The sequence below is a fragment of the Peromyscus maniculatus genome, chromosome 14 (genome assembly GCF_049852395.1).
Source record: "Peromyscus maniculatus bairdii isolate BWxNUB_F1_BW_parent chromosome 14, HU_Pman_BW_mat_3.1, whole genome shotgun sequence".
In the NCBI taxonomy this organism is placed as follows: Eukaryota; Metazoa; Chordata; class Mammalia; order Rodentia; family Cricetidae; genus Peromyscus; species Peromyscus maniculatus.
In genome coordinates, this window is record NC_134865.1 from 47,126,046 (window position 1) to 47,143,272 (window position 17,227).

The 17,227-nt window shown below is 40.1% G+C and overlaps 1 protein-coding gene across 1 annotated transcript in view; it reads right to left on the reverse strand.

The window, feature by feature from the left end:
• Kcnh5 (potassium voltage-gated channel subfamily H member 5) overlaps positions 1-17,227 on the reverse strand; it is a 300,402-nt gene that overhangs the window by 49,163 nt on the left and 234,012 nt on the right. The gene's annotated exons all lie outside the window — the stretch shown is intronic.

Genomic DNA, 17,227 nt, shown 5'->3' on the forward strand with positions numbered 1-17,227 from the left:
ATGAATGTACAACATACCCAAATTTATGGGACCCTATGAAAGCAGTACTAAGAGGAAAGTTCATGGTACTGAATGCCTACATAAAGAAGTTGGACAAATCTCATGCTAATGACTTAACAGCACACCTGAAAGCTCTAGAAGAAAAAGAAGCAAACTAACCCAGGAGGAACAGATGCCAGGAAATAATCAAATTGAGGGCTGAAATCAATAAAATAGAAACAAAGAGAACAATACAAAGAATCAAGAAACAAAGATTGGTTCTTTGAGAAAAATTAACAAGATAGACAAAACCTTATCCAACCTAACTAAAAGGCAGAGAGAGAATATCCAAATTAACAAAATCAGAAATGAAAAGGGAGATATAACAACAGACAATGAGGAAATCCAGAGAATCATCAGGTCATACTTCAAAAACCTGTACTCCACAAAATTGGAAAATCTAAAAGAAATGGACAATTTTCTGGATAGGTACCATATACCCAAGTTAAATCAAGACCAGATAAACAATTTAAATAGACCTATAACTCCTAGGGAAATAGAAGGAGTCATTAAAAGTCTCCCAACCAAAAAAAGCCTAGGGCCAGATGGTTTCAGTGCAGAATTCTACCAGAATTTCAAAGAATAGCTAATACCAATACTCCTCAAACTGTTCCATACAATAGAAACAAAAGGAACACTGCCAAACTCTTCCTATGAGGCTACAGTTATCCTGATGCCCAGGTAAGAGCTCTACTCAGTCCTCTTGGAAATAGAATATATTCATATTCATTCACTTTAATAATACAATATAAAAAATTACTAGTCAGAGAACATTGCCGAAGAGAGGCAGAAAGAGTGTAAGAACCAGAGGATCAGGGCGTTTGCTGTGAGATTGTGTCTCCTAATAATGTCAGAAACTATACCCACGAAGTCTCACCAACATGACTGCCCAAATGTGAGCTGACCGAGGATGACGACAATGGACACGCCAAAGTGGACAAGGGAAAGCCGAGGAGGCCTCAACCCTACACCAAGAACACTATAGGCAATTAAGGAACACTGGGGATCTGAGAAACAGTCTTCCTCGGGTATTATTCAATACCAAATGGTAAGCCCTGAACACAAACAGACAAGTAGCAGGTTGCATTTAGAAACATACATATATACATACACATCTAGGCACATCACAGCAATTAATAAAAGCAAAAGGTCCATGAATTTGAAAGAGGACAGGGAAGGTTTTATGGGAGTGGTTGGAGAGAGAAAAGAGAAGGGGGAATGATGTAACTATATTATAATTTCACAAATAAAAGCAATAAAGAAACAAGAACTTGCTGCTCTGGTGTCTGTAGTTACACTGTTGACATTCTTTGCCTTCAAGGGAGTTGACTCTTTGGGGTTAGTTTTCTTTAGGGATGTGACCATAGGGCAATGAGTTGAGGAACTCACTAAATTGACCAATGCTTGGAGCGAAAGCATCTCATGCCTGGATGATGACTTAGGGTTAGTTAAGGCCAAGGTGGAGGCACTCCCACTGAGAGGGCAGACAGGGATGCTGGGGAGGACTGCTCAGAGCTAAACTTCTGGCTGGAGACATTCTCTAATTCATGAGATGCTCTTTTAAAATGACAGTTTTCTCTTCCCATGTTTCTTTTAATTAATAACCCCATGGAATCTTTTTCATTAAAAATGAATTTTACCTTTACTCTGAAATGTCAAACATGAATAAAAGGAGTAACTTTTTCTTGCAGGGAGTATTTTTATATAGATATTAATTTACCTTTTCTTTGACAGTTTTTTTTTTTTTTGTTTTTTTTTTTTTTTTTCGGTTTTTCGAGACAGGGTTTCTCTGGGTAGCTTTGCGCCTTTCCTGGAGCTCACTTGGTAGCCCAGGCTGGCCTCGAACTCACAGAGATCCGCCTGGCTCTGCCTCCCGAGTGCTGGGATTAAAGGCGTGCGCCACCACCGCCCGGCATTCTTTGACAGTTTTTTATCAGTAGAATGAGCTTGTTAAAGCAATATTTCTCTTCCTTATCATACTAGTGACCTCTTTATTATGCTCTTCTATAAGCAGATAAATGGAAACAAATGGTATTTTTAAAGGGTAAGTACTTCAGATACACTGTATAATTAAGAGCAAGTGAAAATTCTATGAAACAGAAGTGGTTGCTTTTTAACTTCTAAAGGTGCAGATTGGGGGCTAAGTTGAGCACTGCAAGACTTAAAATTAAGAAATGAAATAAAAAGGCAATTCAAACTTTATGTGAGACTGGAAATTAAAAGGTGAAATTAACATGTAGTTTATAAAGTATACCAGGAATATTAAACATATATTGGCAAAGCATTTCTCCGGTGAGTTTTACTACTATCTCTCATTAAGAGAAACACATTCATGTAATTGCAGCTTCTACAGCCCCAGAGGCACAGTGACAAGGACAGTTTTTCAGCAAAGAGCTAATGGAGAGGTCACCTGACCAGTTGAGGATGAGCTTAGAACCTACAGTGCAAGGGTAACTTAACCTTTAGGTCAAGTTAAAATTGGCTGATTTTAGTGCCAGAAAAAAAAAAAGAAAGAAAGAAAAAAGAAAGAAAGAAACAAAAGGGAAATCTCCCCCACTGAACAATACTGGAGCACTGTACTTCATGAGTCAAACGTGCCAAGACTGAATCACAGCCCTCATCTGTCCGTAAGTGACTCATCAGTATCACCCACCCCAACTGAGAATTTAGTACTGATAGAGGCTCTGCTATGTATGTGGAGTTTTGCCAGTTGTGGTAGATGCCACTTTGTTAACAGAAGGAAGCAAGCATTCCCTTTGAAAACTCCACTCAAAACCCTGACATCTCTGTGATTTTGGGGTGCATCTCGTTGCTGCACACAAAATTCCTTCGAGATTCCTTTTATTCTTTGACTGTGAGTGTAATCAGGTTGTTTTATTTCTGAATTTGAAGTAAGCCCATGTTCACCTCTCCTATGCACAGAAGTTTAAAAGGGAAGGAGCCATCTGTTAAGACTCTTCCCCTTTTCCCTTGCAAACACACAATTGAAGACTCATCCCAAATTATAAGTTCAACACCAGGGAGAGAAAGTATTCAGGTGTCCCCTAGAGAATCCCAACTATCATGATGTTCCTTTACTATTTTAGACATTGAAGCCAACTCAATGTATTTGCTTATAGTATTCTCTGGCCAAGTATACATTTTTTTTGTTTGTTTATAATTTTCAAATGATTTTCTATCTTTCCAAAAATGTAATATCTACACATTCTTATTGAAGATATATTCACAACTATCTTAGTATTTTTCAGAATTAACAAAAACAGAGGCCTTAGGTTTAGTCCACAATACCACCACGAAGAAGAAAAATGGAAGATGAGGAGAAGCAGCAGAAACAGTGAAAGGAAGAGCAGGAGGAAGAGGATGGGAAGAGGAAGATAAAGAGAAAAGTGAGGGGCGGGTGGGGGTGTGGGGGTGGGGAGGCATTCCAACCCTTTTCTCTTTCTCCCTGCAACTTTCCTCTCAGTACTTATGTATTATGCATATTAAATGCAAATACCAGAAAGAGAAGTGGCACAGACTTCGTGAGATGAATGAACCCTATAACACTGTTATTCATTCATAATAATAGTATCACTGGAGTGCAGAGAGTGGCGAGACACAGAGGAGAGAGGTACCCATTTGGGAACTCGGAGTGTGGGTTTCCGGAGACAGAGCATCTGTGTGGTGCATTATTTGACCCTTAAATGTAGATACTAAGCATGAGCAGTAGCTGCTTGTGTGGGAGTTTGAAGAAAGTGGAGACCAAGTACAACTGGAGCTCATGAGAGGAGAATGGGGTGAGGCTGCAGCTGAGCCCTGATGGGAAGCTGGAGCCCAGATTATGTGACTTGTGTCTTTTACATGATAGCAGTATAAAAGATGCATCTCTTCTTACTTTCCCCTGTTGATTTTTCTATACTTCGTTACTGCAGCTAACTTCCATAGAACTGTTGGTTCAAAACTTAAAAAAAAAAAAATGAGCAGACAAAAACAAACAAACAACAACAACAACAACAAAAAAAAAACAACTTCGCTCCTTTAAAGAAATGTACCAGACAGAATGGGTTAGAGAAACCCTTTGCAAAACTACCAAATCCACTTTCATGACTTTGGTACCAGAACAAACATGCATTTTGAGAGTTACTTGCAAACACCTTGGAGACAGTGGCTACCTTAGAAGACAGGTGACCAGGCCCTTACAGGCACATTCTTTTGCCCCTCCCCAACTCCCATCAATCTTTACAGGAAACCCAGCTCCTGTGAGATGTTAGTAACAAGCCATTCAGTGACTAGGTGTGGAGTGTTGGTATGAACAGCACTCCCATCAGTCTTTACAGGAAACCTAGCTCCTGTGAGATGTTAGTAATAAGCCATTCAGTGACTAGGCATGAAGTGTTGGTATGAACCAGCTGGCAGCCAGTCTCCTTTGATGAAGTTATAAATCTACCAGGCTGAATCCCATCTCACTTTTTACTGGCATAGACCCTCTGCTGAGTGGCAGCATAAGACTCCATAAGACTGAGTGGACCTCTCAAAACATCCTGGTGCTTGAACTCCAAGCACTAATGATGCTATTTTCTTGCTCTAGATGGGGGCATACAGCTTCCTGCCATGGAGACCGTAATGCATATGAACTATTCAATACACCTGAATGGCGATTCCATCCACAAAGACACTGGTTAAAAGGAAGCAGGTTCTGGCCAGGGTGTGTGAAACTCTGAGGGGAAACTGGCTCCCACGCACATAATTAGCAGTTGAGCTTTTTACTCTGAAGTTCCCATTTCAAACTGAATATTTCCTCAAGGGCCATGACTCTCCCTGAACTCCTGCAGATAGCATCATTCTCCAGAGAGTGAAACTCTGGGCACAGAAAAAAAAAACCCAAATGAAAGCAAACGCCAACTTCAAAAAGCACACAGCAAATGGAGTATAACAGGGTGTAGAAGGAAGACAAGGAAAATGAATGACTTTCTCCAGAAGAAATTACTGTGACTTCCTCGGGTCACCGGAGTGTCTCCGGCTATTTAGCAGAACCGCTTGATTTGATACCTTTGGGGAAAGGTTATTGTGGTAGAATGCCAAAATCTCCAAAACGTACCTCCCAGGTGGGAGGAAAAGGGCATGCTATGAACCTAGATGCTATTTTTGGCCGGAAGAGTCAGCTATTAGAAATTCATTCTAACCACAGTACGGCTCTCTGTTTTCTCACTTCTAAATGAATGTTTTAAACCCCTTAGTAGTCTATAAATATGAACGTGCATTATCGTGTTTATTTTACTCTTTGTGGGTGACAGTCTGACTGAATTTACTGTAAGCATCTGAAAAGCCCTCCTCTGAAGAAGCAAATGCTTCTGAAAAGATGTTCCCTGAGAAGCCTGTAAGGCTACCCTCAGAATCAGCAGGGAAGCTTTTAAGTTCATGTTTATTGAGCCCTAACTTTTCTCAGATGTATCTGAGGACAGAACCAAGGGAATCAGTTGAGTTAGTGTATGAAGTGAAGGGAATAAATAAAATGACAAACCACATGATCGAATATAGATATTATTTGCAGGGGCGAGGAGAAAAGAACTCACAAATGAACTATGCCTAAAACTACATTAAAATGTGAGTCCCCTAAAAAAAGAAAGATTGTAACTCAATATTGTGTGTTTACTTATATTCTGTGATGTACTCAACACAAAGAATATTCATTGGCTTTTGTTGTTGTTGTTGTTGCTCCAGAAATGACAAGGAAGAATAAACAAAAGATGTTTGGGTGGGGAAAAGTGTATGTATTCCAAATTCAAATGAATCCTGAAAGGTATCACGGATGAAAACATACACACACACACACACACACACACACACACACACACACACACATACACACACACACACACACACACACACACACATTGCAGCCTTAGTGTGGTGATACTTCATTTGTGCTGAAATGTGGTGATATTTTATTTGTAGGTTAATAAATAAAGCTTGCCTGGGGATGGGGGTTGGGGGAGTGGGGAGAAAGACCAGTCATTTTAAGAAAAGAAGTCTGGCAGTACATGCCCTTAATCCCTTAGCAGGCAGGATCTCTGTGTGTTCAAGGCCACACTAAGGAACACAGCCAAGCGTGGTGACACATGCCTTTAAACCCAGTACCAACCATAGAGGCCTGGAGGTCTGTACAGGCAGACAGAAAGTGACAGAGCTGTGTAGGAAGAGAAAGTGAGGTAGCTGGGCTAAGAGAGCCAATGGGAAAGCAGAAAAGCAAAGCATATAAAGCCTGGGTAGACAGGAAGTCGCACATTTAGAAGCTGCAGAGTTGGTGAGGTAAAGTTGGCTGGTGGCTTTCCCTATTTCCTTGATCTAAGGCTTTCACCCCTATATTTGGCTCCATGTTTTTTTTATTTAATAAGACCATTTAGAAACTTGTCTACGCCTTAGCTTTCATAAAAAGTACTTCCCTTTAAGTGAAGATGGTCTGAGAAGCCATTGTGCTTCCAGTAACATGGTGGGAACTAAGACATGGTACAAACTTTAGAAATGGAAAGTATGAGGGCGGTGGTGGCGCACGCCTTTAATTCCAGCACTCGGGAGGCAGAGCCAGGCGGATCTCTGTGAGTTCGAGGCCAGCCTGGTCTATAGAGTGAGTTCCAGGAAAGGCACAAAGCTACACAGAAAAAAAAAAAAAAAAGAAAGGAAGAAAAGAAATGGAAAGTATGGTAAGTTACTGAATCCATCCCTTCCTCTGGAATTTGAGAAACTCAGTCCTTAAATAACCGTTCTAGAGGCATACTGAAGGATGAAAGCTCCGTCAACCTTTGTCCTGGCCACCAAATGTGGAAAAATCTTCCTTCTGTCTGGAAGCAGACCAACAGAGAGCCTTAAATAGAATCAGCTTAAGGATTCAAAAGACTCCATAATTAGGTCTCTGCTTCATCTAAAATGCACATGACAAACTTCTAGAATTGCTGAAATTGCCGCTCTAACCCCCATAGCTGCAAAGAGAGCTAACTTGGAGGTAGAAAACCTAGGCAGGCTCCTGCAATGAACAGCTGTAGGGCAGCCAACAGGTCTGCCTCACCCAGCTCACAGCTTCACAAAGCTGATTTCCAGAACAAATGAGGTAATGCCTAGCTGTGTAAACTGGGAGGTATAAGCTTCATCATCCCAAAGGTGATTGATTTATAGATCAAATCCTGCAAGGGGAGCTCAGAGTGAATTTGCAAACCAGTTGAGGTAAAGACAGCTGTAAGTATACTCTGCTTGGATTCAAGTGTGTTGTGAAGATTCCTGAGAGGCAACTGGGAGAAAAATGCCCTCTCTTCCAAGCACCTCCCATGCCCAAGCCCTCGAGGCAAGTGCTGCTCTGCAATCATAGCCCTGTTGTCCGGGGATCCTAAATCACCAATGCCAAAGCTACTGCACTCTCCTGAAAGCACCAGACCAGCAGGATTGTGCAGAATCTGCAGGCACGGACGATTAGAAGGAGCAGCAGGAAGTTAACTCTAATTGTGATTTAACACCAATTAGTAGCGGTCATTTTCATCATTCTATTTCATAAGGCTCTTTGCCAAAGTTGTCAAGGGTATTGTGTGCGTGTGTGTTTTCAGAGGACAGTGATTATTCTCATCCCTGAAGTAAAAATGGTGCCCAGGAGAAGGACAAACTCATATTTCATTCATTCACTTATATATTCTGCAATACAAAAGTTGCAATTCTGGTCTTTGGTGATAAAAAAAAAATACCTGCTTAAGGAGTTCATTGTTTGGATGAGAGATCAGAATATTGACAGGAAAACAAATTGCCACAATCAGTGCTATGAGACAAAGAGATGTAGACGGTACATCATACACAGTCCAGACTTTTATGGAAGCAACATTATGTTTTGTTCCAAGCATGGACAGTGATCTTTTTTCATCAGCTAAAAATCAGTGGGTCCATGGGATAAACGAGCTGTCATATGGTATTTAGCTGTCATACCATGAGTTTGGGAAGGGGAAAGAAAGCACTGTGGCTGGAACTCTTATTGTCACATCCTACACCATTTTCCCAAAGATGCTGGCGCGTGCTTTGGAAATATACACAGTATGCAAGCTATGTACACGAAGCAAGTATTTCAGGGAGGTTTTTCGTAGCAATTTCTAGAATGTTTTAATTCACAAGACTGCTGCAATATCTCATTGCTCACAGAAGCAAAAAGATATTCCAGGGTGCTAGCATCACCAGGATAACCATGCACTCTGGGAAGAAAAGCAGCCACCAAATCCCAAGGCTGTGCCAGTGCAAGCATGCAGCTAAACCACTGTTTCTTCCTCCAGGCAAAAATAAAATGCAGGGCTGGTGGGTGCTTTGCTTCCCCCATAAACTGGCCAGCTAACTTCCAGTGAGCTAGACTCAAAAACAGCACCATGTGTGGTAGAAGTCTAGCTTTATGGGCAGAAGGAATTCCCTAAGTATTACCCCATTGGTGTTCCTGTTTTACAAAGTTATATGAGATGATGCTTTGGGGCATTTCTCTGTCTCTGTCTCTTAATGGGAATCCTTCTGGTGTGATTAACCTTTGCCTTCATCTCTTCCTCTCCTCCTCCTGTTCTTTCTCTCCTTTCCTCTTTCTTTTCCTTCTGGTGGAAATAGGGTCTTGTACAGCCTGGGCCAGCCCTGAACTCACAATGTTTAACTTTAAAAAAATAAACCTTGGTGAGTATGGATCCATTGTTGACATCCTCCTGAAATTCATATACCGAAACCATATCTTCTGATATTGCTTAAGCTTTAGACAGGGCTTCTACAGAGTAAAGTGAAGAGTCATCATAATGTCAAATGTAATTAGTAGATCTACAAAAAGAGATACCAGAAAGTCCTCTTGCTCACTCCCTCCATGTAGAGCAGTAGCAGAAAGACCATGTGAGCCTGCAGTGAGAAGGTGTTCCCTAGAGGAATGGCTCCCATCAGGTAGTAACCCCAACACCTTAGGTTTATAATTTTAGCCTCTATAAGCGTGAACAAATAAATTTCCATAGCTAAAGCCACTGATTAGTTTTATGTTGTACCAGCCAAACACTGGACTTACATGAGAGACATAAATGAATGTGAGCATTAAATTAACATTGGTACCAGATTCCAAATTAGCCCTGAAGTGAGTGCTAGAGAGTACAGTACTGAGACGTCTGAATGCGCAGCTACTCTCAGGCATTCAAGGAAGGTGTTGCCTTGAGAACACAACAGAAGGGCAGCTGTCAGTTTGGCATCATTGTCTATTGTTGTCCAGTGGACTCCACTGGACAACAACTATAGAAGTATTAGACAGACTTTCTCTAGTACCACTTGGTTTAGAATTTTCTGATAGCCGAAAAATTCAGCAAAGCCATGGAGTGATAAAGTATGCCCATCAGTCTTGATCTAGAGCAGTGGTTCTCAACCTGTGTGACCTCTTTGGGGGTGCTTATTAGATAGCCTGCATATAGATATTTTATTGTGATTCAGCACAGTAGAAAAATTACAGTTTTGAAGTAGCAACAAGATAATTTTATGGTCGGAGGTCACCATGACTGTATTAAAGGGTCACAGCATTAGGAAGGTTGAAAACCACTGATCAAGAGTCATAAAGGAGTTTATATCTGTAAATATAACCCCCACAAGGAAATTAAACAGGAAGCACATTTTAGCCTCCATTAACATTATTTAATGTGAGTTAGGTTTTTTTTTCTTATCGTAATGTAGTTTACAACATTTTCCTTTGAGTTTTTTTTTTTTTAATTGGCTGGATAGCAATCTTCATTCTCAGCCCCAACAAAAAGATGTTCTCTACACAACTCCATATGCTTAGCTACCACCAGCTGAGCAAATTTCAAGGCTTTTCAGTTCTACAGAAACACAGCTCTCCCTGCTTCTCATTATCTGGAGTACTCATGTTTATCATGTTTGGTGATAAATCTGTCTATATTTTCATAAATTTTAATCTGAAGGTTAATAAGTAATGTTGCATGTCCAATGGGAGGACTTCTCATCCTATGTATTTATTCTAAGTGATGGAGTAGCCAGCACAGTTCCTAAGGTACTGACATTGGGAGGACCTCTCATCCTATGTATTTATTCTGAGTGATGGAGTAGCTAGCACAGTCCCTAAGGTACTGACGTGATAGCAAAGAGCAGAGAATAGTACAAAGTTGATGGTGATGCAATACTTCTTCGTCATATGCCGTATCACTTCTTAGATGATGTTAATGTGAAAGGCGTGTGCTTTTGCTAATGGGAAGTCTTTCGCAATGCAGGTGACAGAGATGCCAACATCCACTGTTGAGGTTGGATCATGCTCTGGCTGGAATCCTACTTGCAAGGCATGTAGCTTGCTCTGTTTGCTTGCTTGCTTGCTTCTTTGGGGTTCTCTGTCCATTGGTACCAAAGCTTAGTGCGAAACACACTGAACTCAATCTCTAAATCACAAGTGAGCTCATGCGATCTGTCTTCTTTCTGAAGGCTAAACATAACCAAGCATCAAATTTTATAATCTTCCACAAAGGTCATTAAAAAGATACCTTTAGTCTCTCCTAGAAATTGCTGCATAAACAAGACCAGAGCAACAGCGGTAGCAATGGACATGTTATCATGGAAAGGGGTAAAGTTCCCCATGGCCCCACCTTTTTTACAAGGCTTTTAATCTACGTTTAATAATAGAAATGCTGACAGCACAGGACACAAGAAACTTGGATGCCAATGAAAGATTTGACACCAACTTACTATGTAAACCTGGGTGAATCCCTTCATTTTCTTAGTTTTTTTTTTCATCTATAATGAAATAAAGAAAAGTAGGTAGCCTATAAGAATTGTTGCTTTTTCTTGATGATCCTGTCTTTGAAGCGAAATCCTAAATCCTGTGTTGTCATCGCCCTTCTAGACTCTCCCTGTCCCCTCCCCTGGGATAAACTGCATTCATCTCCTTGGTGTCCTCTTTAAACCAGAGTGTACCCTTTCATAGCACTTTCCTGAATACATGATGACCTTTATTCTGAGGTCTCCTGGACAGCAGACCCTGGGCCTCTCCCCCGGGGCCCCCACACCCGTTAGTAGGAATGTGTATTGAATATGCATCAAGCCAACCAATGCTTCCTGTACCATACTTCAACAAAGTGTCTCATCAGAATATGTACAGAAAATAGCAAATAAAACCTCTCACTCTTCTTATTTAAGTAGTTACTCTGGAGGGAAATATGTTCCTGCTATCTTGAAAGTGAAAAAAATATTCAGAAATAATTCGCAATCTCAGCCATGCTTAATGTAGCCGTAAGTGCTAATGGAGCATTTATTTTTAAGCTCCAAGGAAATGAAATTCTCTTGACAGACTCATGTACAAATATACCTACCAATTTTTAAATGGCTCATTTTCTTATACTCATAAAATGTAATGTCTGTGGACCTCAGCAAGTTTTTTTTTCTTTTTCTTTTTTTTTTTTTTTACTAGAAAAGGGTTCCGCTAAAATTACCAATGTATCTGCAGATCTGAGGAATTGGGAGAACACAGATTTCTTAGTAACCTTTATAAATGGTGCATTGTTGGTCCTCAAGACTATCCCTAGCTTGAATGATTGACTACAAGTCACAAGAATAGCACAGAGCTACAGTTGTGGCAATGACTTCCTGCAGCCTAAGAACACAAAGCTAGCTTAGCTAAGGAAGAAGTACATGGGAGAGGCTTGGAAAGCTGGGCACAAGCACCTAGCATCCTCTCTCTGGCTTGTCCAGCAGGAGTTATGGAAGTGCATATGAAATGCTGCCAACCATAAAGTTCACTAGGGATATAGTGTCTCTGGGAAGTGCTCATGTAGGCATCTTCTGCCCAGCCTGTACCAAAATTCCACAGAATAAAATAAAGAAATCACACTGTTTACATAAACTATATTATCTGAATAAATAATTTAAGCCCAGAAAGGGACTCACTAGCCAGAGGGGTAGGAATCAGTTACAATCCAAGTGCCCAGGTTAACTGTTCAGGTAATGCTTTAAAGGACAACAGTGACTTCTACTGGGTTCAGTCTGTTTTTATATAGTTAACGCTGCTGAATAAGCACTAGATCGAATGATCAAAATACAATTAATTGGAGAGCCCAGTGGGAGTCCTTTGGAATCTATCACCTACACTGAGTCTGCCAACTATCTTTTTTGACTCAGACCTGCGGATGGTACTAAATCTGCTACACACTCATTCTTTCATCATCCCCAGAAACAGCATCTTGAATTGGTTAAATATATAAATTCAGCAAATATTTCAACTCTGCTGTTCTCTGATGCCTTCTCTGACCATGTCTAAACTCATACTAAACCACGAAAGTGTGGTCTCATCACAGAAAACAGTACATCAACCAAGTCCTTCTGTGCAGCTCACTTTAGATTCTGAATTCTATACCAGCGCCGTAATCTCCTGTTGTCTGGCGAAGTGTGTGGTCCTTTCGCAGAACAATTGCTTTCAATGCATAACATAAAATAATGATAACCGAAACAAAATGTTGGAATATCTTAAACATACATGACATAATCTGAAAATATCTATGTCTTAGGCACAAATCTTATGGGAGTAGCCAACCAATATCTGATTGCATTTAAGGCCCACCCCATGAGACAGAACCAATCTTCAAATAAATAAGTTAAATATAGGATATTTTTTTTATTAACAAAGTTTGTAGGTTTCAAGTAAAAAAATCTCAGACTTCCAACACCATGAGATCAGGGGCTCCTTAATTTATTCCATGTATTCCCAACAACCTGTTGGTCCAAAAGTAAACAGACACACTTGTTTGTGCAGAACTTTTAGGACTAATCAAATGAATTTGTCTTATTACTAATTTGTTTTATTATTTACCAAAATATTTTGATTTTACATAAAGACTATACTCCACCTTCTCTCAGAGCAATGTTTATAAGGGAACCAGCCTGGACTCAATGAAGCAGTTTCCAACCTGAGAGAGAACTAGAGGCTTTGACCTTCAGTGTGAACTCACTCAGCTTCTCACTAACTGCCAGTGTCTTTGCTGATGAGCGTTCTCTTCCTGGCTCTGAAGCCACTCTTAATTGTGTGATATTTTCTGTTTTACAGTGGCCCTCTGGCTGGGTGGAAACTAAGGGAGATGTGCTTTCTGTTAAAGGCAGAAAGATTTCTATTTGTATAGCCACCATTTCCAGCATCATTCTAGTCCTCTGCATCTAGCAGCTGACACACGTGAGGCCCATGGGTAGCCAGTCATCTGTCTGGAAATGGTTTATAGAAACACAACAGTGTTTGCTTATTGGCCTGTTTACACTGATGGCCCTTTATACAAAGAGAGGCAGAGAGTCCATCCCTCCCTGTCCCACCATGAGGGCACACTGAGAAGGTAGCCATCTGCAAATTCCAAAAAGAGCCCTCACCATGGAATCAAATGGGCCAGACACTCAATTCAGGCTTCCTAACCATTAGATTGAAAAATTCTTATTTAAAACAGTCAGTGTTTGAGATACAATATCCCAGTCTCAGAACCTCAGCCTTCGTTCGCATGGGTGAAATGACTACTATTGTGCCTTATTTGTATTGCTGGCATTTAATAAGATTATTACACAAAACGTACTGAAGTTCTTGGTTCTATTCTGTTAGAGTTGACTAGTGTAGGAAGATGTTCTTGTGCCATAACAGTGAAGTTGGATAGTTGAGGTTGGCAAACAAATCCTAAAGATTTTACTGTCTGGTCCTTGATTCAAAAAGTTCGCTAATCCCAGCTCTAATTGTTGGATAAAGTTACTAGACATTTTTAACAATAATTTTTTAAGTAGAAGAGTTAAAGACTTGTTCCTGTTAAGGGGAACCTTATTTGTACAGCAGGAGATGAGGGTCGGGAACCTAAGACTCACCCAGTTCCTCTCTAGCACAGCCACTGAAAACCACACACTCCACAATGTCTCCTTGGAAGCAATGTATAAATTTATAAAGTGGCCAGAGCTGCACATCACTATGGCTGAGAACTTGGGTTCAAAGTCTGATTCCTCACTTACTAGAATCATATTCTTACTCAATGGCCATGGTCATTATGGTGGCCATAGCTCACTAAGAACATAGTCTCAGTTATAGAAGTGAGCAACAACTATTCAACAAAATCATTCTTACAACAACAGCAAAAAAACCCATCTTTTTCCAATTAGTAAAACAATGGAATAAAGTAAATGAACAAATGAGACATTCGACACATTGTGAAGCATTTGTCTGTTAAAAAAAAATGTCTATGGGAAAGTCTGGCAACTATTGTGAGAAGTTTGTAGGATCAAAGAATGGCTAAAATCCAGATCTTGACCCACAAATTATTTGGCAGATGTAAATACCACTCTCAGAACCTTCACTGTCTTATAGTTGATATGGAGGTTATTCTGCCTTATTTGTGGGGTGATAACATTAATAATATTATTATAATTGAAATACATTGTGCCTAGGCACATAAAATAGGCTGTTCAAATGGTAGTTGGTATTACTAATCATTGGAAGATACTCTTTCACAGTTCTCTTTCACAGTTTGTTTGACTGAGAATAAAGTGGCAGAGACTGGCAACACATCCTGTTCTCCAATTAGCCAAGTTACTAAATAACCCATTAAGAGCAGAGGGATAGGTTTATGAATTAGATTAGAATTATTATTAGAACAAATAAAATTAAAAAGCAATGAAAGTTATAGCAGATTGGGAAGGGGAGAAGCCACTTGTAACTTAGCACACTAGTACCTGTAGAGACAAGCATGTACTCCCCAGATCCTGATTAAAAAATAAAAACAAACCAGTGTTCATGGTCTGCAGCTCAAATTTTTAACTGGTGGAACCACAGTTATACAGATTGTCAGCTCTAATAACCAACAAAATGTGTGTGTGTGTGTGTGTGTGTGTGTGTGTGTGTGTGTGTGTGCTCTAACTGTACAAACACATGCATAGGAGTGTGCAAGAGAAAAAAATAAAGCAGAGTTTTATGGTTAACTTAGTTTGATGAACCGTATATTCTATTTGTGATCTGTTTGAATTATTCCTTCTGGAGACTTTGCCTTATAACCATATCGATTGGTGTGCTGGCTGGTTTTATGTCAACTTGACACAAGCTGTCATCTGAAATAAGAGAGCCTCGAGTGAAAAAAATATGCCTCTATAAGACCCAGCTGTGGAGCATTTTCTTAATTAATGATTTATGGGGGAGGGCCCAGCCCATTGTGGGTGGTACCATTCCTGGGCTGGTGGTCTTGAGTTCTTTAAGAAAGCAGGCTGCGCAAGCTATGATAAGCAAGCCAGTTAGCAGTACCCAATCTATGGCTTTGGCATTATCTCCTGTGTTGTAGAATATTACCTTAACTATGTACAGATAAGTTATATTTGTTTATGTTGTGGAATATTATTTTAACTAGGCAAAGATATGCTACATTGTTTATGTTGCATTTGTTTAACAATGTAAAGATGTGTTGCTTTGCCTGCCTGAAGCACATGATTGATCTAAAAAAAAAAATCCTGAATAGCCAATAGCTAGGCAGTAGAAGCTGGTGGGCAAAGAGAATAAGTAGGAGGAGGAATCTAGGCTTAAAGGAGAAGAGAGAAGGGAATGAGGGGGAAAGAAAGGGAGATGCCTGGGGCCAGCCAGCCAGGTAGTCACCAGTCAGCCAAACTGGTGCAGGACTTACAGAATGAAAGAAAGGTAAAAGCCCCGAGGCAAAATGTAGATGAAGAAAACAGGTTAAATTAAGTTATAAGAGCTAGCTAGACACAAGCATAAGATAAGGCTGGGCATTCATAACTGATAGTAAGTCTCCATGTTATGATTTGGGAGCTGGTTAGTGGCTCCAAATAAAGCCTGCTACATTCCTGCCTCTAGATTCCTGCCTCCTCGAGTACCTGTTCTGACTTCCTTCAGTTATAGACTACATTATGGAAGTGCAAGCCAAATGAACTCTTTCCTCCATCTAGCTCCAAATCTATCTAGGACAGTTGGTTGTTTAATATTAATCCTCCTGGCCATGATTTCTTCACATGGCTAGAGGAAGAACTAAGTCTCCATCATAAGTCACAAAAATGTCATAAATATAAAATGAGATCTGATGTAAACAATCTGTTTTGAGGAGGACAATGACAGTGTGTATTCTGCAAAATGTAATGTGATTGGTAAGGGTTCAGGCAACCTTACAGAATCAGGAAAAATTCCCAATTGGATCCATTTTGAGTTAGTGTGAACATAAGAGCTTCAAATAGCTGTTTGTGGATAGAGACCTTACAGCAGAAAGCAGAGTATGGCTCCAAGAACTGTGGGCCCCCTAACAACAGGCAAAAATATTTGGACCCTTCTCCATCATCTGTCCCTGGCTAATGTCCAATTGCTGGTGTTTCACACTATGTGCACTTGAAGCATTCTGAGCACCGAAGTCTGTGGTTCATCCCTGTTCTCTATAGCGGTTTACTTGTTCCACAGTTCCTGGATATTCAATGACAATTTGTTAACAAGCATATGGACTGGAACATTGCTCTAGTACAGATCAAACATTTGAAAAGTCAGTGAGATTCCCATTCCTGCTGGCCTAGACTTCTCTTGGAACCTAAGCAAGTAGCACATTGATTGAATTGTATTTGTTTTTGCATTCCTGCAGTGCGGACATTAATTTCTATCTTGACTGGCTTGTTTGCCTTCATGTTAACTACAAGAAAGGTTTTAAGAGGCTGTCAAAAGGAAGGACTGTTATTCCAAAACACTTCAGTGTAGACATGCAATCATTTTATGTGAAGTCCCTTAAGTGCAGTTGTCCAAATGTGTATTTCATTCTTGGCCATAAAAGAGTCTTAGCCAATGCCCAATTACCTATAAATCAGAGAGAGGAGGTTTCTTTATGCAAATTGACTTTATGCCACACTCATCAATAAAGAAACAAATGGTAATGAAGATCAAATTTTCAGCAGCACCCAAGGAAACAAATCCTATCTCTATTTACAGAGTATGTCAGGGTGGCTAATTCATTTTTCTGATGGGGTTCTTTGAAAGAACTGATGAAAAGGAAGCTTGTGAATCGATTATGAGATGAGAAGAAGGGTTTAAAGAGCAATGGGAATAGAAAATGAGTAGCCAGCTTGATTGACATCCCGAATTCTAAAGACAGAAAAAAAAAAAAAAAGATGTTGCTGTCCCTTTTAGAGCAGTGTCACAGACTCCAGCAGCGAACCGTATGTGATGGGTGTCCTTGGTTACCAACTTGAC